Source organism: Mastigoproctus giganteus, chromosome 3 (genome assembly GCF_048544385.1).
Source record: "Mastigoproctus giganteus isolate SK-2022 chromosome 3, ASM4854438v1, whole genome shotgun sequence".
NCBI classification, from domain to species: Eukaryota; Metazoa; Arthropoda; class Arachnida; order Uropygi; family Thelyphonidae; genus Mastigoproctus; species Mastigoproctus giganteus.
Window position 1 is genome coordinate 27,034,972 of NC_143577.1, and position 26,926 is coordinate 27,061,897.

The window sequence follows — 26,926 nt, forward strand, 5'->3', positions numbered from 1 at the left end:
AAACAGCAAAGAGTTCTTTACTTATGTAAACTCTAGAAGGAAGGGGATGAATCAGATTGGTCCACTTGATATTGATGGGTCAACTATTGATGATCCTGCTCAGGTAGCTAACAAACTAAATGAATATTTTGCATCGACATTCACACATGAGGAGTTATTCAGCAAGGGGAATGCCAGAGGTGTATTCAACTCTAGCAGTAAGCTACAGAATCTTGAAATAACTGGGAGTAAAGTGGAGGAGAAACTGTTGAAGATAAACACAAGAAAGGCACCCGGGGTGGATGGGATCTATCCAGTTATATTAAAGGAGGCAGCAAAGGAAGTAAGCAAACCCTTAGCCATAATTATGAGAGCTTCCTTGGACTCAGGGGAGGTACCCATAGACTGGAAATGTGCAAATGTGACCCCAATTCACAAAGGAGGATCAAAGGCTGACACAAGTAACTATAGACCTGTGAGCTTAACTTCTGTTCCAGGAAAATTAATGGAGGCACTGGTTAAAGAAGCACTGCAGGATCATTTAGACAAGACTTCAGTTATAGCTCAGACACAGCATGGTTTTGTTAAGGGGAAGTCTTGCCTGACCAACTTGATTGGATACTATGATGCAGTCACAAAAGAACTGGATGCAGGGAATAACTTTGATATTATATACTTGGATCTTAGAAAGGCTTTTGATACTGTTGCACATGGAAGACTGCTACACAAATTGGAGCAGTGTGGCATTGGAGGCAAGTTGCTGCTATGGATAAAGGGGTGGTTGAGGGGGAGAAGACAGAGAGTGGTAATTAATGGACACTGCTCATCGTGGACTAATGTTATTAGTGGAGTCCCTCAGGGCTGGGTCCATTATTGTTTTCTGTATTTATAAATGATATTGATGATGGTATATCAAGCTTAATGTCCAAGTTTGCAGATGATACAAAGGTTGGCAGGGTTGTCAAGGACACTACTGACACTATGCTGCTGCAACAGGATCTGGAAAGGTTGAGCAGATGGGCTGAGAGGTGGCAAATGAAGTTTAACATTGACAAATGTAAAGTACTACACATGGGAAACAGCAACTCCAGAGCAACGTATCAACTCTGTGGTACTACACCGACAGTGGTAGAGAATGAAAGGGACTTGGGGGTGGTTGTGCAGGCAGATATGAAGTTCTCTGAGCAGTGCAGACGGGCTGCAAGAGTAGCTCATGGAGTATTGTCAATGATATACAGGAATTTTTCCAGCAGGGATAAGGAGGTGATTATTCCATTGTATAAGGCAATGGTCAGGCCACACCTAGAGTACTGTATACAGGTCTGGAGGCCTCATTTCAAGAAGGATGTAGAGCTGCTGGAACGAGTACAGAGAAGGGCAACAAGATTAGTGAATGGAACAAAGGGGTGCTCTTACGAAGAAAGGCTTAAGTTTTGCAAATTACAGTGTCTGGAGACTAGGCACCAGCGAGGTGATCTGATAGAGGTGTATAAAGCCTTGAATGGTTTAAGCATGCTCAATGCTGATGGGATTCTTCCTCTAGCTCAGAAAAATCACCTGAGAGGGCATAAATTCAAATTGAGGAAAGACAGATGTAGGATAGACGTGCGGAAATTTGCCTTTAGCCAGCGGGTGGTTGGTTGGTGGAACAGACTCCCATCCCTTGTGGTGGAGGTTGATAGCCTAAATAAGTTTAAGGCTCAGCTGGACAGGTATTTTGAACGAACAGAGGGGTGAAGTGGAAGTGGGTTTTTTTTTTTTTTGGCTGATGCTGCATAAGCTTGCTTTCTTGCATCAAATGCCTCTACTAATGCTAATGCTAATGGGCCTGATGACGAGATTCAACATGAAATTCAGAAACGTAGTCAACTGCAACCTTTTGTACATAATAAAAATCAAGTTGATGACAACTCACTTCGCATTAATTCTTTGAGAAAGATTAAAATAATGAATAGTTTTTGAAGTTCGTTGTCCCAAGGGTGGAAGTATGCGAATATTGATACATTTTAGTTAGTTTATTTGAAGTATTCAGTTTTGCTTTCCGTTTTTAGGCGCGTTAGCATATTTGCATAATGCTCCTGTGGTCTTCACAATGTCCGTCCGCTTGTAACAACTCAATTCCCAGTAAATTGAATTTTATATTTGGGCCTTTTAGAAAGATTTGTTGATCCTTTCCAATAGAAATCCAGCAATTATTATTTCTCTGCCCGTTAGTCCGCCCGCACCTAATAACTCCAATCCTAGCGAATTCATTAAATTTCATATTTTGGCTGTTTTAGAACGATTTGTAGAGACTCCTCAGATTTCATTAAATGTTCTCCTCGTTTGAAGACGTCCGGGTTCAATTCCAGTCTACGACTGGAGGAATTTTTAAAGGCCTCTTCAATTGAGGATGTAGTTAGCTGATTTCAGGTGGTAGTAGTAAGGTATCCCCCGGAGTTATTTTGAGTTTTTCAGCCCCCACAACATCCAAAGCGCCCCTGAATACACCTTTATGCACACAGAATACACAATGCAGTTGGATTACACAACAGCGCACTATGGTCTGAGTTGCTGATATACTTAAAACCCAACAACAGCATAATCATTAACAATCTATGTTATATCATTATATAATTAAACACACTTAATTTCAGTTATGTGGCAAAATTGTACTTTATTGTAACCCAGATAATCTTTTACAAAAAAAAGTTTGTTCAGTTAAATCGATGATCATGTCCAAATTCGCGACATTTTATTATTATTATTATTATTATTATTAGCAGCTATATGGCGCAAGGAAGCCTGAGGCTTATGCTGCACCAGCCAATAAAACAAAATAATAATAAAATAAAATAATTCCCGAGTTACCCTAGAGAGAGAGAGAGAGAGAGAGTCAGTCAGTCAGTCAGTCAAAAGAAGAAAGGAATCACCAAGATAGAGAAGAATGATGATATCCAGCTCAGGACCCTGGGTGTGCCAAGCCCATACTCACCAAATGTGAGCACCCGAGGGTACTTCGGAATTTGTTTTCAAGTCTAGAAAGATAAGAATATAATATTAACTAAATAATTCGAAATTAAAGTACCAGGAAAGTAACAATAATGAAAAGGAAGTAAAAATCAATGATTTTTGTTGATTTTGAAGCGCGAGGAGATAAAGTAATTGATAGGGTTTTAGACTCTTCCCCCTTTCCGATATTTTGTTTGTTTTACGATTCAGTTCCATTCAATTCTTAATCTTTCGGATCTTCTATAGTAGGATTACGCAATTTGCAATAATTTTTTATTTAAAAGTGGAATTAGCTGTTTTTGATTATATAAATCCCGCGATACTTTCGTACAAGAATCTTTCTATGGTTCGTTACTGGTTGCATATTTAGTCATCATGGCTAAATATGCAACATTCCAGATTATATATATATATATATATATATATATAAAACGAATCTGAACATCCGAGAATTTTAAATAGGAAATGAATAATGATGGAATCATTAAATAGCCATGTCAAATCAAGTTTTGGCACTTGGCTGGTGTTCTGTAATAACGTTTTAGCCTTAATGACTGTAGAATATGTTTTGGAATGCTTTTCACCAATTTCCGGTAAAACAAAAAGCTTGTGGTGTGCCATTCCACATTTCCATCAAAACAGCAATATTTCACCTTGAAAGGTGTGTGGACCGGTTCCATAAAATGCCCACAGTATAGAATACACAACACAAGTATATAAAGATAGGAATTTTTGTTTATAGTTCCATGCCCTGCATACAGTGAATAGAGACTATACCATGTGAAATACCACCATACTGTAACACTGTCATCTTCAAACTTCGCATTTGGAACAACAGGTTTTGGTCCTAAGCACTCGCCATGAATTCCCAGACACATCCATCTGACTGGAAAAAAAAACGTGCACCTTAATTCATCACTCTACAATATTGTTTTCCTATTGCCCCTTTAGGGTCTAGATTTGGTGCTTCCTGCACCTTGTCACCCGTCGATTTTCATTGGATTTGATAATCAAAGGCTTATGCTCCACAGCTCTGTCATGGGAATTCATGGCATGCAGCTTTATACAAGTTGTGGAAGTGCTTATAAAAGTATTTGTGGCTTCTTTGACCCATCAGTAAGGATGGCGTGATGATGTTACCACTATTTGCAGGATTCCATCGTTGAGTTTTTTGGATCTGCACTGGCGTTTCTGCACTTCACTACGCTGTCGACAGTCGACTTGTGGATGTTTAATTGCTGCGCAGTAGCAAGAGACTGGAATTTGTGCAGTATGACGCCAACCTTTCGCAACCCTCTGAAAAGTCCGTTAAATTTTTCCCATGGCCCATCCTGCCGAAACCAAGTGTGAACCATCTATCGCGTGTTTTGTTGACCCCCCCCCCTTTGGCGCAACTGCTTTGCCTGTTTACTCATCCGTCGAACCCGCTTCACTTTTCTCCAATCAGAGGGTATCCTGTTACTTTTTTGGTACGATTTATATATATAGGAATAAATGTATGAACCTGATGGAGAAGTGAATGCGTAACAAACTCATTTGACGTCTTGGAGGTACATTATTCTCACCAAGAATAATGTACCTTCAGGTCCACCCTTTCGAAACTACTGTCTGGACGAATTGATTTTCCCCTCTGTTGACGGAATTATTTCGGAAAGAAGAACCAGAGAGACTGAACAATCAAAATGGCACCCACTTTTCAGAATGACATTCACAAACCTGTCAGGTGTAAAGAATATGTTCCCAGGCAATACTTTACAGTTCTTCAACAGCCTTGGATGTAACCCCAGATAAATTTATCAACGATAAGACTTTCAGACGACAAACACTTGAAGAAACCTACTCAAGCCACCCTATAGGATCTGACAAGCATTCTTTTGCCCTGCTTTGCCTAACTCAAAAATGACAAAATGGTTTGGACTGTCTCCTCCATGAATATGGAACTAAAATTGTATATTGACTGTTCAATTCTAAACTGCACCTGCGTAATAACTCCAGTCTTGCTCCTGGTATTTCGCATTTGTAAATTGGATTCATATATTATTGTATTAATAATTGTATGTATATACAATACTATAACAATTATATATGTTATGTAATGTTATTATATAACAATTTATTGACTTGTAATTAGATCTGCTGTTCCTGACAAATGTATGGACCTGCTGCATTGACACTGTACCCCCACATCCCTCTAGCCTGCAAGCTGTTCAGGGGGTGAACCAATATAGTTAATAAAGCTGATTTAATAATAATAATAATTAAACTCTATACCGCAACCGAGGATCAACTCCAGCAGCTACTCCGGATCACTGAAGAGTTCAGCACTGACATCAGGATGCAATTTGGCCTAGACAAATGCAAGACCCATGGATTGCATCAAGGACATCCGGTCGAACAAAACTACCAGCTGACGACCGATGAAGAGATTGAAGCCATGACAGAGGGAGAGACCTACAAATATCTGGGGATGATGCAGGCTTACAGTCATCCACAGATATTTGAAGTCTGCCATCGAGAGACTGACCATAGCCTGGAAAGGTGGAGGGAGGGGATTGATTGACCTCATTGAACAAGAGAATGCGATTAAGAATCTGTAGGATTATTTCCAGGAAAACACAGCACCAATCTACAAAGCCATAAGAAAGATAGACAAATGGCACAGAGCACTCCACCTTAATAAAGAGACCCCACTCACATAAGGCAGAAAAAACAATGATAGAAATATGGGCGAAGAAGGCACTCTATGGCATACACTACAATGACCTCTCTTAAGACTACATAGATAAGATGGCTTTCAACGCACGTCTCACGAACGGGTTGCTCTTCCCCGAGACCGTAGGATTCATGCTCGCCAACCAAGACCAGGTAATCAACACAAGGAATTACAGGAAATACATCGCCAAGGACCCCGGAGTTACAGATGACACATTTCGACGATGCCACCTGGTCCTAGAAACAATCCAGCACATCACCGCGGAATGCAGGGTGACGAAGTACACTCATAGCCACGATCAGGTGGCCAGGATAATACATCAGAAGCTAGCCCAAAAATACCAGTTTATCAAAAAAAGTGTACCGTGTTAAAAGAATGAACCCCCAGGCAGTACTAGAGACCCTATTCACAAGCTATACTGGAACCGTGCCATAATAACGGGCAAGACGATCCGACACAACCCTCATCGATAAGAAGGAAAGGACTACCTACCTGATAGACATAGCTGTGCGCAACGCCACCACCCTCCACAAAACCTACGAGGAAAAGATCAGGAACTACACAGACTTAAGACAGGAAATCAAAGAAATGTGGCATGTGGAACACGTAATGACGATCCCCATCACCTTGTCAACCACCGGCATGGTGCCAACGTCTCCATAAGAACCTAGCAGCAAAGGCCTGCCAGAGAACGCTTACATGGAACTCCAGAAAGCTGATATTCTGAACACCTGTAGGATAGCAAGTGCGTTCCTTGGACAACAATAATAGTAACTGGACACAACCAACCATCCCATGCACTTGGTACCAGTAGCCGTCACGGGACGAAAAAAATCCCGTAAAGGAGAAAAAGTTTTTTTTTTAAATGATATATGAGCATTTGAAATGTCTTGAGTCAAAACAATGCCCCAAATACCCTGTATGAAAAAAAGTGTACAAATAAATGGCAAATTATTAATAGATTGTATTGAATGGTCTGCTATCAAGGGCTATACTGAACACCGTTCACCAGTATACCTAAACCATAATTATTCAAACCATCTGTTTCTGATTACTAGTTACCAAATATTGCTTAGCCTAGGGGGGTTGGTTACATGACTATCCAGGAAGGGGGGCGGGTTCGGAGTAATTTCCGTCTTATATAGCGTGAATAAATTGGCCAAATGCTGTTTTTTTATGATATTAAGTTGTATGTATATATAAATAGTGGTTAAATTTTAAGAAATTCCAGCTTAATTTTTAATTACTCTATATCACACCCCTAGAAAAGCAGTCTAAATCTGCTCCTGCAGCAAGGTTTATGATTAAGGATTTTTATTTGCAATACTTGAGACAGTTTAGCAGCTTACCTAGTAGAATAACATCTAACCTGAGGTATGAGACCATATAAGTATATACAAATAATAAGTTCTGATCCCATTTAAGAATAGCAGATAGGATAAAATGCTGATCCAAGAACATAAAATTAAGATATCTGAAATAAAATAAATGTAGGCTGCAGAAGGTAAATAGCAATAGTAATAGAAGTGGTTTACTAGTGCAGCAATTGTGACTTTTTTTTACAAGATTATGGTGATTGATGCAAGAAAGCGAGTTTATACAGCATTATCAAAAAAAAAAAAAAAGTTCTTGCATCACTTGTCCATCCCCTCTAGGTAGTGGGTAGTTTGGACAATTTTAAGGAAGAATTAGACAAATTCTTAGAGGATGGACATGTACATATATCTGCATGTCCATTTTCTCTTCCTCTCTAAGAATTTGTCTAGTTCTTTCTTAAAATTATCCAAACTATCTGCTTACACAACGCCAGATGGAAGTTTGTTTCAACAATCAACTCCCGCTGGGTGAAGGCAAATTTCCGCACACATGTCCTATGACCACCATCCTTCATTTTAAATTTGTGTCACCTTATGTGCTCTGTTGAGCTGGAGTAAGGCTGCCCATCAACATTTAGCTTATTCGATCCATCCAGAGCCTTTCCTGTTGTCTAGAAATGTTATCATAAATGCTGCCGTAAGGCTAAAATGTATCAACAATTGATTGTTACTAGATGTGGTAATGCATATCTAGTAGCCTACAAAATAATTCTTAGTTGACAGCCTAATAGAAATGATTGTTATTGGTATCCACATTCTGACATGACCTCATATGCGAAAACAGTAAATCGGAGTTCAGGTTTCAAATAACAAATCTTATTAATGCTAGCTTATAAACAAATATTGGCTTGATGTTGGAGTGTCAGGTGGCGGGCAAGCTGTCATTCTGCATGCCTTCTGAACTGCCTATTTTTTTGCACAGTGCGATATAATTAATTTTTATTTAGATTAAATTAGAACTATTGCGTTTTTATCTTTTGCATCTCCTTTTGTTTGTAGTGATTGAACGCACAGATAATAATCCAGAAAAGAAATGAGAAAAGAAAGTCTCAAGTGCTTTATTGGAGTACAATGACCCTGTTAATCATGTGACCCCTAGTTAGTAATCACTTAAGAACAAGAGGCCGGAAATTTGCCTCTCACAGATCCATAACGCAAGTAACATGGAGACACAGACCGTTGGCAGAATAACTTCCGTGCTTGGGAGAAATTACTCGTTGGGATATCGGTGTATTGCAGAGTGATATAGAGCAGAACTTGCTTCATGAGTGGTGTGTTCCTCTAATGATTGCTATTTTACATTAAGCGGTGATTCATTGCAAGTTGAAATATATGGCATTTTGTTGCAGTGTTGGAACTTTGTCAACAGTACTCGTTCAGAAACTTTTACAGTTGAATTTATAATCTTTTTTTTTTTTTTTTTTTTTCATGGCGTGCATTAATTTCTTATAGAAAATTCGATTACTGTACTATGGTTTTAATTCTCTATGTAATAAAAGATCTCTTGTCATTGCTTGTTAATAATGAGTGGTCATGCTGTTGGGACAATTATCTTACACACTTCGTGTGCTGTATTTCTAATGACGCGTAGTTAGATCCAAGAGCCGATAGTTTGGTGTTGCTTCCTAAAGCGTTAACAACAGGCATCAACAAACTTTATAAACCAGTGCCAAAAAAAGTTTGCAACTGATTTTGAAATCTTCGTGTGAAATGAGCTGTTCTTGGACACATGCCGTGTTTCGCAACGAAAATTACCCTCAAAAGTTAGATGAGTTAGCCAGCAAAGCTATCGGTTTGGGAAATGGACCATATCCGCTATCCAGATGTAAGCAGATCAACGAAATACAATAGATGGGTCGCGGTGTTGAGCGTAGCGATTTCCAACAGGGAACCATCGAATGATATTGTATTAGCAATCAGTTTTTTCGTGCCATTGCAACAAAACTGCAGCATCCTCGATCGGTAATGGCTGATGTAATCACCAAGTGGAAACGCTGTGCTGCTTCTACAGCCGGGAAACGTTCGGGTAGGCCACGGAAAGAGAGCGAAAGGGTTCAAAAGAGGTATGTCAATTCTGTCAACCTGAACTCTTGGTTGACAGTACTGTATTCAACCAGGAGTTGAGGGAGGCCACAGGAACTAATATTAGTACAAGGACCATACGTAGGGAGCTGCATAGCATCGGATTTTACGGAAGAGCTGTAGCACACAATGAACAGCATCGACTTGCCTAGTGCACGACCCTTTGTGATTGGTTCCTGAAATGTTGGATCATGGTTTTCCGATATTATGGTATTTATGAGTCCAAAGAAAGTTATTTATTAGTGTTATCCCAACTGAAGTTTATAGGAGGCACTGTTACCTCCTGGGCTTGACTATTGGTCTCTGTTCCTTGGGATAATGAGTGCGATGTGACACATGACATTCTGGACAATTCCACTCATCCTCTGATCAGTGGTTTTTACATGGCAGTTCACTGTATCTACTGCAAGGCCTATAGTAACTTTGTTTGATGACATATGCGTGCAAAAGCTTCACCGGCTTCCCCAGAGCTCCGATCTTTGTCCTCATCACTGAATGCTGTTGGGACGAACTGCAACATCGGCTTTGGGGCCAGGCCAACACGCTGCTGTTGTTCTTGTAGGGTTTTAGGCTTAGGGTATATTGTCGTATATATTATGCCTCAATTATGTGTTTTATGTGATCGATTTACTTGTTTGCTGGACAAAAAAATCCGAGTTTCCAGAACAGAAACATGCAGCCCTCGCCAGGAGTCGAATTATTCAGCCACGTTGTAGGGAAAAAAGCCCATAAAAAATTCTTCGTGACATTGACGCAATTCGAACCCGCTTTTTTCCCACCAGGTGTGGGGAAACTATGCTAGCCGCGAGGGGGCCAACTCGCCCCCAATCGGTAGCTGAAGTTGACCGCAGAGTTGTATTATAAAGGTTAAATGATGCAAAGAAACAGAATTTTTCTGCATTTGCCACACACACACACGTTTCCCGTCGAGAAAAAGTGATTACGCAGTTCTGCCAATATGACAAGCAATTCATTCTAATAATCTATAACATCTGCCCGAAAGTAAACTTGATGAGATCCAGCCTTCTCTTATTCCCCAAAATCTTATTTTTATGCTGGTTCTTCTCTCTTCAGCCAGTGAAAATATACCTCCGTTTTTTATTTTACATAAGGCTCTTTCAGGGACTTATATACCTCTATCAGGTCCCACTTAAGGTGTTTAGGCCGACCGGGCTAGCCGAGTGGGTAAAGTACCTGCCCGGCAACCCAAAGGTCGCGGGTTCGATTCCCGCCTCGGGCTTGGATCAAAGTACTGCAAAAACCTTGGGAGGTGCAATATGGCCACAGAAGCCGATGCGCCAACAACTACCAAATCAAAAAAAAAAAAAAAAAAAGGTGTTTAGTTGCCAGGCTTTGCAGTTCGCACTTCCTAAGACGTTCTTCATAATTAGCACCTCTTTAAGTGTGGTCTCCAGAGGTGAACACAATGTTCTATATCGTGTTCACAACCAGATGTTAGTGATCGCATAATTTTCAGGCCTTAATACGAATGCGGTCTTACCATTATCTTTTATGATGGGACAGTGACATCCTTTTTCCTAATTGCGAGGTACTATATATCATAGATAGGACACCATATGCCTTCCTAGCCGCCTGTTTACACTGCTTGGGAAATTTCATGTCTGAGTGAATAGTAACTCCTGAAGTCTTTTCGTCCTGGACCTCTTAACTCACCTCCTCTCCCAAGTCCTCTTGGGTAGCACAATTGGTATAATCACCGTTGCCCTCACACCGGGTGGAAAAGACCTGAGTTAAAATCTCGTCAATAACTCAAGTAATTTTATGGGCCCTTTTCACAACATAGCCGATATGACCGGTCTCAAGCGAGAGTAGCGTGTTTTTTCTCCCTGAAACTAGCGTTTTTCGAACAGCAAATCAACCACAGAACACACGCAATTTACAGACATGTATCCGACACAATATGGCCTAAGTTGCTGATGCGCTTAAACTCTATAACAACCAATCAACCTCCTCTCCCTAGCTTGTAACTCAAATTAATTGAATTTGAGCTTTTGATCAGTCAACTAATGTTGATGTGGCTGAGCCAACTGATACGTAGTACCACTCAGAGATACGTTTATGAAGAATTTCATGTCGATGATTACTGTGTTAAGGAGAGATGGGGAAGAATGGAGGGATGGGCGAGTGATGCGTTTGAGCAAAAACTGTCTGAAGGTAACAAGAATCTTTCCAGAGTTAGATCAAGGTAACGCAGATGTTGAGTCAGTGTGGTGCATAATTATTTGCAGTAAAGGGAAGTTTTGTTGTAGGCTAAATGTCTAAGAAGTATGACGAAAATTTTTTTGAAGGCAACTTCAGTTTTAATGACTGTCTGATTACTACTGACTTCAACCTATTTTATAGATTGGGCTAGAAATAGACTATATCGTAGCAGGTTTATGGACAAGCTAGATGATGATTGCTACTTATCCCAGCATGTCCGAGAGAGAGTACGAATGGTTCTTATATCTCAGATCTACTTCTCACTAAGAGCCTAAGTGTACCAAAAGCTTGAGAGTGAGCAACCATTAGCGGGCAGTGACCACAGTACCATAAAATGGATAGTATCTAAAGAACCCTATGTTGACAAAGGTAAAGGCGACAGATTCAATTTCAAAAGTGGGGGCCATAATGGAATGGGATTAACTGATGTGACTATTGTATGGTGATGGATACAAATATGCTATGGGCAATATTTATGGGATTTATCCTCGAAGCCAGAAACTTATACCACTGGTCACGTTCCATTAATGTAAGATGCCAAAATGAATGACAGATGAGGCTAAGAGTTTGATTGAGCAAAAGACACAAGCATAAGAACAGTTACAGGCAATCACGTGATTCCGATTTGTATGAGCATTGTAAAAGAATATGTAACAGCCACTGATGGGCAAGATAGGCAAAAGTTGATACGAGAAAGCACTAGCAACAAGAGTTAAAGGGGTTAAGGAGTTCTCATGTGTGAATACTAGAAAGAAGAGAGTGAATCCAATAGGTCCTTTAATTGGTTGCAGCGGAAGGTCCACAGAAAGCTCAATAGAAATGGCGGCTGACTTACTTCTAATCGATATTTATAGTCGAAAGCATGCTCGAAACTCTATAGGGAATGTATATGTATTATGTATATTGTTCTGTATATATTTTATACTTGCATAGGAGTGTATTGTAATCTGACTTTTGTTAGATCAGGTGAGCGAGTAGAGTACGATAGTCGATTCCTCTCCAAATGAGTGTTCTTGTAATAAGTTCAAGCTCAACCTTGCATTATCTTCTGAAACCATTTTCTTTTGAAACTTAGGTTCCTGAAGAGACCAAATCGTTTCAGTTCATTAATGAATTCGGTCACCATGGCCTTTACGATAACGCTCTTGGTTGGTAGTAACATAAGCTCCTCATCCCGAATTACAGATCTCAAAGTTTCTAATTGAAGTCATCTGACTAAAGAAAAGCGAGTCTCAACAGCGTATTAGCATTAGTAGAGGCATATGATGCAAGAAAACACGCTTATGCAGCATCAGCAAAAAAAAAAAAAAAAAAAAAAAAACTTCCACTTCACCCCTCCGTTCGTTCGAAATACCTGTCCAGCTGAGCCTTAAATTTATTTAGGCTATCAACTTCCACAACAAGGGATGGACGTCTGTTCCACCAACCAACTACCCGCTGGCTAAAGGCAAATTTCCGCACATCTATCCTACATCTGTCTTTCCTCAATTTGAATTTATGCCCTCTCAGGTGTTATGGTAGTGTCCCTCGTAATTTTTGATGAATAACGAGTTTCCCCCTTTTGGTGATGTTATTCAGTTAAAAATGAAATTAGTAATTTTGGTTGACTGTTGGATAAAGTTGCCTTTTCTAAAGCGAGCATAATCCGAAGCCTTGTCGCATTCAGTGGAGGAAAATACAACGAGTATTTCTTGTGGGTAGCGTTCCTCCTTTATTCCACTAATTGAATAAAGGAACCCAAGGAAGATCCGCAAGGTAAACCTGTAAAGAAGGATATGGTTCTAGGGAGCTCCCTGAAAAATAATTTGGCGATTTATATAATCGTCCCACCTTTGCGACCGTTTATTTTATGGCTTATTTTGCAATCCGTCTTATGTTTAATATTTACTCTACCCCATGGTTGCGCGCCATTTCAAGATATGTTTCTCAGCTTTTTCATACCACAAGATGTAACTACAGTACAGTACTACTATTGTAGAAGGAAAATTAAAAGGTGAGATTTTGCTCTTGACTTCACAGATGACAGCGTGACATTTTCTTAAATGTCACACCTTTTAGCTTTGACATTTAAGAAAACGACCCCCACCTTTCCCCTTAACTCAGGAAGTTTCCAATTACCCGAAATATCATCTATAGGTGTTTAACATTATTAATCAATACGAATTACATCAAAAATGCGAAATATTTAATGTGGATTTTTATGTCCATTATAGTTATTTGCTATTAGGTTTCCATGATCATGCGCTGGTCGTTTTGGTGGATTTATCTGTCCGTGCATCCATTTTCAACGTTCACTTAAAAAAAAATCATGAAATGCTGCATTGTAAAGGTTTATAATTTTTCTAAGTGTACTCTGATATGGCGCCTGCAGGACTAGAAAGCTTAAAACTACTGTGTGTTAATTTACAACTAGGAAATGTCGTGCAGTTGCGAACACGCTATATGGAACTGTTACCTGCCTCTGCTAAATCAGTTGGCTCTCCCATGTAATGAACTGTGCTGTGTTACGCATTTTGCATAAGGTTGCTTATGTGCCTTAATCCATTGAATGTAGGCGTAGAAGAAGCCAACAGTTGTATTGGGTCTAGATGTCTTCTAGATGATCTCCACCCAATAAACATTGAAGGTTTATTGGGTGGAGATCAACGAATATGGAGGGAGGCCAATACATCCTTGGTTGTTATGCAGTATTTTAGCATCTTCTACGTAAAGTTAGTCTTGTTTCTGTTATGGTTAAATTCATCCGTTTTCTGGAAGTACCACACACAAGTAGTTTGGTATTTTTGCCGTTATTCATTAGAATTTGTACTTGGGAGGTTAAGACCTTGAGGACTGTGTTTTGAACTGGGAACTGCCACTGAGCTCGGAGTTTATAAACATCTGCGAGCTGATTCACTGGAACTTAAAAATAAAAACCATCGCAATTGTTTCATCTTGCAGAAAATGCCGTATTTTCCAGACTATAAGATGCACCCACGTTTAGAAGGCGAAGTTAAAAAATTATAAAAATAAATACTTATTGCAATCTGAAACAAATTTACAAGTGCTTAGTAAATAAAATATCAGTGTAGTACGAATTTACTGGGAGAATTTCAAAAACTGGCATAGTCATACCCGTAATTAGTGATGTTATGGTTTAAACTTTCACTTTCTTCAAAGAGTGCAGGCCATTGGCATTGCTGTTTCCATATTTTTTGAAAATTTGAAATTTCTAGAAATAATTAGGATTTTTATCTTTTTTGTGGTAGTAAAGGACCTGTTCTAGTGAGACATGTGAAATGCTTTACTCGGATATGCGAGGCAACAACAGCTTGTTAAACAAATCGGAACAATTGAAGGAAGGTGAGATTCGAGATGATTGTATCATAACTATAATTTGCGAGTCTAATGAACAAAGTTCTCATACCTCAGAAAATTCGCAGTGCTCAGGCCATAGGGACAGATAGGAGTTTTCAGTTTCATTTCAAGTCACCGCGTTTTGTAATAAAATCCAAAATGTATGCGCAGTTTAATGACACATACATTGCCCAACCAGCGCATGGCGACAAATATAATGCCCAGTGCTTCAACTAAATAAATAATTAATAAAATAATAAATAATAAATAAAATAATAATTGATGAACTTCTATTGCTCGGTTTTAGTGAAATATAAAATTTCATGAAAATTCATCCACTGGGAGTTGAGTGGACAAGGGAACGGACGAACAAAGAAATAATAATTTTCGTATTTCAATTGCTCCGATTTTAATGAAATTTTTGAAGGCTCTACAAATCTTTCTAACAGGCCCGAATCTTAAATCGCAAGAAAATCTATCTGTTCACTTGAAGCAGAGTTATTACATGCGGACGGGTAGACGGACATGGTAAAGACAGTGGGTGGGGTGCATTACGCTTATTTGCTAATATATCTGAAAATGGCTGTACAGTTTTTAATGATATTTTGAATTTTAAAAATGGAGTTATTAATGATAAAAATAACAAAGAAGATATTTATTTATTCAAATTATAATTGCTTATTTTTAAGCATATCTGGCGTATGAATATTTTACTATTTTTGTTTTTGTTCACCGGCTCTGTAACCGTTCAGAATCGAACATTTTTCCCCCACTTGCTTTGGATCCTAGAATACGTGTTAAAATTTTTTGCTCATATTTTTAAAATACGAGGGGGTGATCATTTTATGTTTACCGCTCGAACTTTCCATAACTGCCGCTGGAGGCACTCTCCCTGATCGCAACTGAGCAGACTCTGTGTGCTCTGCCAGTACTTGTCGAGCTAGTGTTGCGTGAAGAGTTATTTTTAGCCGCATGCCACTGACGATAGTTTTGAAGCAAGTACCATGTCGGACATTCAGATTGAACAGCGATATGTGATTTGTTATTGTGTCAGACGGCTTCAATGCATCGGAAACAGTTAAAGAGATGAATGAAGCTTATGGTAATGAATGTCTTGGTAGGACGGCCATATTCCAGTGTGACCGAACTTAGCGGTGTGAAGTGGTTTCTCCATCAGGACAATGCCATAGGTGCGGAGGTTCTGCCAAATCCCCCTTATTCACCGAACTTAGTCCCGTGCGATTTCTTCCTGTTTCCACGTTTGAAGAAAGCTCTGAAAGGCAAACATTTCGCGTCCGCCCCAGTGGAAGCATTTCGTAGTCTATCGAAAAATGGCTTGCAAGAAGCATTTAATGCGTGGGTACGACGGTGGCAAAAGTGTGTAAAGTTCAAGGGAGAGTATTTGGAGAAGGAGAAATCCACAAATCCATAGAAGATTCAGATTGACAACAATTAAGATCTTGCACCAGTCCACGAATTAAATTATCACCTCTCGTATATTTGATAGTGTTTTATTTGGATTAAGTATCCGAGGGCAGGGCTGTTCTTGTCATAATTAGTAAAATTCGCACACTTGCACAGGGCATTAACCAACCCCCCCTTCCCAAATAAGGCGGTAATTTTTTTTATCAATAACAAGGATACTTTAGCTGCTTATTTTTTTTTATAATAGTTGAAGATTTTTCTGTTTTAATAATGATTGGGAAAAGGGAAAGAAACCAAACAAAATAAGGTGCTATTCTCAAAAAAAAAAAAAAAATTAGGGGGGGGAGCGAAACATGAAATGATTTCCAATGAGTCGTCTGCTGGTGAAACCATACTCACTCTTAGCAACGGCTACTATCGTCTGCTTTCAAAGAAGACTGAAATTAACAAGTGATTTCTAAGGAGTCTTCTGCTGATGAAACTATATAGTCACTCTTAGCAACGGCTACGATCGTCTGTTTTCAAACAAGACTGAAATTGACAAGTATTTTTTTTTTTTTTTTTTTATAATTATACGTGCTCCGTGTACTAGGTCACTGCTTGTTTTCATACGTTTCCAAGGCGATTCTTTGCCCGCCCCGCCTCCAGAAGGACGTCTGGTAGAAATAATCGCACGACTGCAGATTACATTTTTTAAAACTACTCATTTTAAATTACGGTTTCTAGTCTCTTATTTCGCTGCAGTAAAAAAAAAAAAAAAAGAAAAAAGATATATTTTTAATAATGTCGATATATTAAGAAAACATAATGCAGTCTTGTACTCTATTAAAGAGTTTCACTTTTAAACATAGTGTGCGATGAGCTTTAACGCGTGGTCTCACTCACGTGTTCATTGGCCGGATTGAGCATCTATTGGAATGTCAATATTACCTTCTTTTGCACACATATTTAGCCGGACGGAATTTCTCTGAAAATCTCATGTTGTCCTAGCAGCTGTGATCGTTTTCTCAGTATCGAATTTCCCCGTCAATGCGTTCATTCTGCTTACTTTTTCTCCCCCGACTACGTTGGACTCGACTGAGTATGGGAATAAGTGTATGCGCAGTAGACACGGTGGATGAGGATGCTGAGAGGCCACTGACGTTTGTGCGGGCGCCCACACTTTCCCGCTCTTCACTGTGGGGGAACCTGAGCCAGGAAATCGGCAGCGTCTCTGTTCTCCCTGCTGGTGGTTTACTGACACCGAAGACTCCAGCCATGCTGTATCCAAGAAAAAGCTTGAGTATTTGTGAACGCAAGTGTCTGTGCGTGTGTGTTTACGTTGCCAGCTGGCAAACAAGAGACGAGATGCCCGACATTAGTGACCTTTATAGTTCTCGATGCTTGCATCATAACGTACCCGAGAATTTAGTGTTTGCACAATAGTAGACGGGACCCTGAATTTCCCCTTTTGTGCTCAACTACTATGTAGCTACTGTTATTCGTCCCATGGCTTCCTTTAGACCGTCCCGTTGTCGGAGTAGTAGCCCGCCTAAACGGAAATTACGACTTAATGACTACCGGCGACCCTTCAGGAGGTACTGTGCATTGTTTGTAGCGTTTCATTCAAAATTTTGGCCATGCTGAAAGTAAAGAAACTCCAAACATATATGGTGCCTTTCTTAAGAGGCATATGGAGTTTCTTTTTTGAAATTTAAGTAAACGATTTTAAAATTAAACATATCCTTCACATGTTTTGGAGAAAATTTGACCGTTTTTGTTCTTTAATGCACTTTGAAATAATAAAATAATTTGAATTTAAAACTTTTAGTGTTATTTTCTTAAGTACGTTATCAAGTTCTTGGAGAAATTCTCCAGTTGAATCCAACTCCCAACTTTCGTTTAAAGAAGATATTAATGTCCTTTTCCTTTTTTTTTTTTTTTTTTGTTAGTCGACTTTCTTCTGAAGGTTGTAGTGGTCTTTAGAGTCTCCAGTGGGATTTTCATGTGCTCTTTATGTTTTCCAGTTCACCGTGTTTTAAAATATTTATTTGATATTCTGGAGGTATCAAACCTCCATTTTCTTATCTAAACGAAAATATTCGATCTTTATGGCTGTTTCTTTTTTCTATTGCTGACTCACTCTATTAATGGGAAATGATGTGGGAGTGTAAGACAGCAGTTCATTCGCAACAGTTATCGATTGTCAAGTGTCTGCTGGAACTGATGGATGAAAAACGAAGTTTGTGTTTTCTATTTCAGACCTGCAAGTGTGTAATTTCATCCTATGGAATAATGTATCAACTATTTCTGGAGGTCGTTGTAGCTACTTGTTCTGCAGTAGATTGACATAGGACACTGTCAAGACAGCTTTTTTTTTTTTTCCCCTTTACTTGGTGTCCTGTATACGTCCTTGATTTTAAAACAAAATACTGTACTACTTATTGTATGAGTCTTTGTTTACGTATATAAACGTGTATTAGCTACTGCTTGAAATCTATATTTGAAAGCTTTTGACTCTCAGGATTTTATCTGTGTGCTAGATTTGATACCAAAGTCACCTCGCTACTGACAGTCTGTTTGCTGCTGCAGAAGTGAAGACAAGATGTTTGTCCCCCCTCCATTAGTTTTAGTTTTCTTTCTTATTAATTCAGTTTAATTTAATTAAAATTAATTTTTTTTTTTGCAGACGACGATTCTGCAGCAGACGATTGATGGATTTATCAAAACTAATAATGATCTCGTGTATTACACGAGATCATTGTTAGTTTTGAGCACAAGTTAATACTAATTACACAAGTGGTCACACAAATGTGACCGCTTGCTTAATTAGTATTAACTTGCCTATCCGGTTAAAATATAAAATAATTTAATATATTCTATATTCGTATTTTTAGTTTGTAGTAACACTGCAAACCTTTTAATTTTGGTTTGAATGGAAATGGGATTTTCTTACTTGTTGTGAGGTAATCCTTTTCTGCCATTTGATAGCGTTCAAACCAACTAAATATATTTACATGAATCAATATTTCGAAAATTTCGAACTAAGTAGCCCATTTGTTCTGGACTATGGCACTACGATTTTGAATGGCAGATTTGAAGGAAATACTTTCTGGTATTCAGAATTACCAGAAAGTAAAATTTATACTTTCTGGTAATTCTGGTATTCAAGAATTAAAGCAGAAATGGAGCACAGCAGCAACTTAATATGAAACAAAGGGAATAATAATAAATTTCTTATTCATTTTATTGTTACATATTATTATTTCACTTATGATTAACCAGAATAGTTTTTTATTGTTGTGTTTTGTGTATATAACACAGACTGATGTGTCTGTGTGGGATATACTATATGTTGATAATAAATAAACGAGCATGCACATATTTTAAGTAGGTGATCTAGGCTGTAGATCATTATCATCAATAGATGTAATATAATTTTGTTTAATCGTAGACGAAGGTAGCGAAAAGCATGTTTGGTCTCCAGAGCAAAGCCCTGACACTTCATGCATTATGAATCATGTCTTTTGAAGTTATGACGGGCATCATGGGGAGATTCAATATTTCCTATAATGTATTTTTTAAGAGTACAGCTTTAAAACTGTTTTCGCTGGCCGGCAGCTAGATACTACACCGGACCGACCGGTACTGATAACGCTCTGGGTCCCATCTAGATAAACGAGTGTATCATCTTGCTGTCTTTGCTCTGCCAACAAATGACTAGAGCGAATCAGAGTATTCTGCATGTGGAGGAAAACTCTGTTACGGATGTTTCAAGCCCCCCCCCCCCAACTTTTCTTTATCCAACTACATCAGTGCATAATGAATCAGGCTTAATGGAACATACTCATCTGCAAAAAGAAGTAAACCTCCCAAAAACTTCCCAATTCATTTGATAAATATACATGGTCTCACTTTTAATCTAATTGATATCCATTTTCAGTCTACAATCTGCCAAGTCCAACTTTTTCTTCAGAATCTCTATCGGTTACTTCAACTACCTCTCTCATGTCGCTCGATGGTTGATTGCTCTTTGTTTACTAACGTTTCAACAGGATTCTGTTCTTTCACTCAGTCATTTCTTCATTAAATGGAAATCCTCTCCGACATTAACCACCACCAGTTCTTTAAATGGTGATCTCCAGGTAATTTTCTGGTGGGGAGAAGAAACTTCAGTTAACTTTATCCTTCGATAACCCAGGCCTGTCTTTTTTTTCTCGCAAGTGTGCATGTCTTTAGCAATTAACCAGATTTATAAAACAAAATCATATCTTTATTGGAGGATTATTTCGTGATAAGATCGTTACTATATTACCAACTCCTTTTTATATGAGTTTCTGTATATCATGTGTTAACCTCTGTCAACGATAGCAGTCTAAGAAATGCGAAGGATGATACCGTACTAATTGTAGTTGAGTAATATAGTATGTACAGTACTTTGTACACACTGCCATTTTTCACATTAGGAAAGAGAATGGCAAGATCCATTAAAATATAATATTAATATTTCTCTCTTTCAAAGGAACAAGATTTGTTTATAGATTATATTTTTTACCTTTAGAAGTGATACAGGAAGTGAAAGAGATCTGTAGCAGTGGCTGTCTTTGAAATCTATTTTTTACTTCCTTTCAAAGTTTTTTTTTCATCAGTCCGAAATTTTTTGCGGCTACAAAACTGTTTCCATGGTGGTTACATGTGTAGCCTTCGCCTGAAAGTGACTCGCTTTGGTTAAAGTGTGTCCACTATAGGATAGCTTCCTATCCACAAAAAAGCAAGCTTATACAACATCAGCAAAGAAAAAAAAAAAAAAAAACCCCACTATATACTTCTCTCATTCATACCCTCCAAGAATTTGTCTAGTTCTTCCTTGAATTTATTCAAACCACCTACTTTCACAACAGATGGAAGCCTGTTTCAACAATCAACCACTGCTGGCTGAAATGACAAAACCCCCACGAGCTGTTCTGACATCATATCTGCATTGCTCAGAGAATTTCATATGTGACTGCACAATTACCCCAGGTCTTTTTCATTTTCCATTACCTTGATTTCATTTTCCATTACCCTTAAACTTCAACTGCCATTTCTCAGTCTCGTTCACTCAATTTTCCTAGACTCTGCTAACCCTTTGTATCATCTGCAAACTTCGACATTAGGCCTGATATATAAATATTGGAAATACCAATGGGCCCAGCAGCGAATCCTGGAGAACTCCGCTGATAATATTAGTCTACGAAGAGCAGTGTCCACAGATAAATACCTCTATCTTCTCCCCCTCAACCATCCTTTTATCCATAACAGTAACTTTCCCTTAATACCACACTGCTCGAATTTGTACATCAGTCTTATTTTAAAGACGAAATGCATAGGACATAATAGCATATGGGTTTAAACTAACTATATAATATTGGTGTAGATACACTCGTAGTTTACTCATAAATTAAACTACGTACGTAGTGCAAAGACATTGTTTTTAATTGTATCTCATATTGTGGCTATCTTCACAACGAAGATACCAGGTATTGCACTACTTCGAATAAGTAACGCTTCTCTAGTAGAGAAGACTACTGTTATTCAGTTTTTTATGTGTAAAAGTATGAAAAGCTTACCTGAAATCCAAGTATATGATGTCAAAAATTTAATTTTTGTATCCGTTTCCTTGTTACTGCATCATAGTATCCAATCAAATTTGTTAAGGGGAGACAAGATCTCCCCTCAACAAACCCATGTTGTCATTGAAGTATAACTGCAGTCCTGTCTAGATGATCCTGCATTAATTCTTTAATCAGTGATTGCATTTATTTTCCTTGTAACAGGTGTTAAGCTGACAGGTGTGTTCAGGCTATGGGAGATGCTTAGCCTCAGTTTCATGCTCCTCAAACCAAGATTGGACTCATCTGGCTGTGTGTATTGTGGGAAATAATGTGTGTACATGGGATGAACCTAGTCAGCCAGAATATCAAGGTAATCAGTCAGTGGCAGTAATTCGCTTGTTCAAGGATGATAGGACTTAAAGAATGCCAAGATATTGCTTCCCAAACGATTGTTGATCTTCTTCCACGTTTGACGGTTGGCACAAGACAGCCAGGATGCTTCCTTTGGCATTCACCAAATGTAAACTCTTTCTGATATTGAAGAAAGTGTGAATGATGATGATCATCTGAAAATATGACGTTTCCCGTCATCATCAAGAACCAGTTTTTGGGCTTCTTACATAGTTGCATCCTCTTTATAGCATTACCATCAGTAACCAGTGTCTTGGCAATAGCGTCTCTACCATAAATTTCAGCTTTATAAAGTTATTTTTGAGATAGCGGTTTTATGTTTTCGGGCTACAATCATTTTCAGTATCATTCAGTCTCTTTCATTGAGCTTCGATTTTCTGCTACAATTCATCTATCAGATTTTGTTTTTCCATACTTGGTGAATGGAGACATCACTTTCGATACAATTTCTCACAGGATATATTAAACAAATCAGTAGTTTTAGTCAGCGATGCCTCTGCTAAATGTACACCAACAATTTGACCTCTTTGGAATTCAGACAGATTGGTCATTTTCTTCACGCACCTCTTTATATTGCAAAATACTATTTTCATGTCAGGTGTTTCCATTATTTTGTCTACCTGAATACATTTTGAATACTACTGAATGCATTTGAGCACGAACCTGGTTAAGGGTTTTTAATGTGATGTTTATTTATTAAAATATTTATTGTGGTTTTTATAGTTTATTTCTTGAAGTTTAATCATTACTTTAGAAAATCGTAATTAAAATTTTTCAAGAGAATAATCTTTCAGAGAATATTTATCCTCCACTCACAACACTGCACTGAAGAAGTGGTAAAGGTCCATAGAAGAAAATGTGTTTTTCATTCCTCAGAAATAAATAACTTATTTTTGAGGAAATTAGTTATATATCTTAACTGAGCAAGAAGCGCTTATTTCTCTTAACCTTTCGAATACGTTTTAGCGTCTACCTTTATTCATCTAGGATTAGTCAATCAGTATGGTTTTTTTCTTTCAAAAGAAAATCCACTTTTTCTAATCTCGCTATTTTATTACTACTGCTACTCTGCGAAGGTAACTAGAATAATTTTTCTAGGTATTGATCTCTCGTGCTTTAGACTTGTTCATCCAGACGTGCCTCTTTAAACTTTTTATTTGTGGTAAGTGTTTCCTTTTACAGAATCTTTGAACACCTGCTTAACAGACATTTTGCAGAACGGTGCAATGAAGCAACTCTTATGTAACATCTGCTATAAAAAAAATAAATAAAAATAAAATTTCCCTTTAGTTTATAAGTTGTACCTCTAGATTTTTATCTAATCCCTCTATCTATAATTGCACTTTTTTTTTTTTTTTGTATTTGTATTTTCCAAAATTGTCCGTTATCCTGGGAGTCATCGTCCATTCCAATTTTCATTCTTTTCTTCCAAGCTCTGTTGTCTCAGGCCATCGAGCTATTGGAACTAGTTAAACATTCATCTGTTTTTAACAGTGGTAGGGTAATTATCATCAACCTCTGTAAGCAGTCATTACTTCTCTTTTTTTGATTATTATGACGTGATTGGTCGGAAAGATCCGTAGAATTCTGCTTCGGAGATTGATTAGTGGACTTGCACGCAAAGTTTCAAACCATAATAAACATTTTTATTAACACTTATTAGCCCATCTGCCCAAATTATCTAGATCCTGTTGCAGTAATGGCAGTGTGCTACTGCAACAGGATCTAGATAATTTGGGCAGATGGGCTAAGAAATGGCAACTGAAGTTTAACCTTGACAAATGCAAAGTACTGCATATGGGTAGAAGTAACCCCAGAGAAACGTACCAACTGTGTGGTACTACACTTAAGGTGGTAGAAAATGAAAAAGACCTGGGAGTAATTGTGCAGTCAGATATGAAGTTTTCTGAGCAATGCAGACAGGCTGCCTGGGCAGGTCATGGGGTTTTGTCAATGATATATAGGAATTTTGCTAGCAGGGAGAAGGAGGTGATTGTCCCTCTGTATAAGGCAATGGTCAGGCCACGCCTTGAGTACTGCGTACAGGTCTGGAGGCCTCATTTTAGGAAAGATGTAGATTTACTTGAGCATGTACAGAGAAGGGCAACAAGATTGGTGAGGGGAATGAAGGGATCCTCTTACCAAGAGAGGCTTAAGTTCTGCAAATTGCAGTGGCTGGAGACTAGGCACCTGCGCGGTGATCTGATTGAGGTGTATAAGGCCTTGAATGGGTTGAGCACGCTGAATTCTGATGGGATCCTTCCACTTGTTCAGATTACGAACCTAAGGGGGCATAAATTCAAATTAAGAAAAGACAGGATGTAGATTAGATGTGCGGAAATTTGCCTTTAGCCAGCGGGTGGTTAATTGCTGGAACAAACTTCCATCTGTCGTTGTGGAAGTTGATAGGTTGAATAAATTTAAGGAGGAACTGGACAGGCATTTGGAGGGAATGGTGTTTTTTTTTTTTTTTTTGGCTGATGCTGCATAAGCTACTTGCTTTCTTGCATCACATGCCGCCACTACTACTACTACTACTACTACAATTTTTATTTATTTCATCATCCTGTTATTTGAAGTGAGTGTACAGCATATTTGCTCAATTTCTTGTGTCATTTACCATTTATAAACTCTTTAACTTCCAATTGTTCTTTGAAGAGAATCCGTTTTAATACATTTTTGGCGTTATACGCCTGTTGCCTTCATGTTCTTGCGTCCTGCCGCATGTAATAATTCGGCTCCTAGTAGGTGGATTTTCATGAAATTTTATATTTGGACATTTTAAAAAGATTTATCGAGCCATTCCAAATTTCATTAAAATCGGACCAATAGAAATTCGATAATTATTTTTTGTCCGTCCGTCCGCATCTAATACTCGACTCCTAGTGGGCTTTCATGAAATTTTATATTTCACTCTTTTAAAACGATTTATTGAGCTTTCCTAAATTTCATTAAAATCACATTAATAGATAGCCGGAATTTTTTTTTTTTTTTTTCATACATTTCACAAGCTGTCCATATACCGTATATTGTAGCTGAAGCAATGGATGATATGTTTGTTGCTGTGCGCTGATTGGAGGATTGAATGGGCAATGTAGCGGATGCGCAGAAGCGAAACGTTTTTGGTTGCGCACATAAACCTCGTTGCTTTTTGTTCGTTTTTCGTTAATTTAAATCAGGAATTACTATTTGCTAATTAGTAAATACCCGGTTCAGTTTGCTAATTAGTAAATACCCGGTTCAGTTTGCTAGTTAATAAATACATATCAGAAACTTTTTTGATTCTTGTTATAGTGGACTACTTAAAGTCTACTATAACACAGATCTGAATGTATTCAAATTAAACTTATTAGGTTTTTACCTTGTATATTACACTCATAATGTTTTCTATCGTTCCGACTTTAAATATTTCTTATTTCATACTTTTTATTTGCATTCAAAGAAAATATGATACTTTGTCGCCTTTGGCATTAATTTCATCATACACCTCCCCACCGAAAGTCACGGGACCAATGCAATTATGGGGAAAAAAAAAACAAAAAAACCCGTATTTATTCAGAGAGGTTAATGGCGTTTTGGCTTACCTTTGGTCCTTCAGTGCATTGGGGAAGACTTTCTGCCAATCTCCGAAGACTGGTGGTATTGTGCCACACACACACACACACACACACACACACACACACACACACACACACACACACACACACACACACAAAAAAAATGCTGTTCTGGTTTGTCCTAATTCTGCGTTTCAATTCCCCTCAAAGGTTCCTCAGTTAGGTTGAGGATGAAGCTCTGTGCTGTCCACTGAAATGTTCCAAGGTTACCTTCAAATCACACGTTTACAGTCCTTGCTTTTTGACAGGGCATTGTCTTGTTGGAAAACCACAAAATGATCTATCTCCACACTGATATTATGGACAATTCAGTATGCCATAATGTACGGCATACTGAATTGCCCATATTATTAGTGTGGAGCATTGAATTGATCCACAGTCCAGGTTGGTGTGTATTTCTTTTTATTATCAAAGATTTGTGTTGTGCAGCTCTTCAGCAGAAATTCATTGCATGCAGCTCTTACGTGTTATGAAAATACTTTGTTTTGCTTCTGGCTACTCGCATCTCAACACTGGTATCCTCTTGCGGGAACTGGAAAAAAAATATATCAGGGTGCATAGAAGTAAAAAATGTAATATAATTTGCATGGAGAACACCCAAACCAGGAATTACAATACTTACTAATTTTGTTTAAGTTTTTCTTTTTTTTTTTTTTTTTTTTTTTTTATGTGAACTCCAAACACGAGGTATTAGAACCTATAGTACTTAGTACCGTGCTTGGGTTGGAGGTTGAGAAGACGAAAGAAGATATTTGTTGACATTGGACTTGAACTTCTGTAGATTGTAATTTTCAGGAAATACGTATGAAGGAAGGTTTTTCCAGAAAACGGCAGTTGAATGAATAAATGAGGAAGATGAAAAGTTGGTTCTGTGGGTTTGAAGTTGGACACTAAATGGATGTTGGCTGGTGGTGGCACGTGTTCGGACTGTTTTGAGAGCGGGAATTCTAGAAGCCAATTCAGAAGAACAGTGCCCATGGAAGTATCTGTAGAAGAGGCATGCAGCAGAAACAGTACGTCTATGAGAAAGCGAGTGGAGAGACTCTGTTAGAGGTGAATCATTAATTAACCTAACTGCCCTCTTCTGAATGGAATCAAGAAGCCTGAGAGAGGTTTTGGGGGCACCACCCCAGATGTGGGAACAATATTCCATGGCAGGGCGGATTTGCGATTTATACAGAGTGAGCAGCTGTTTGGAAG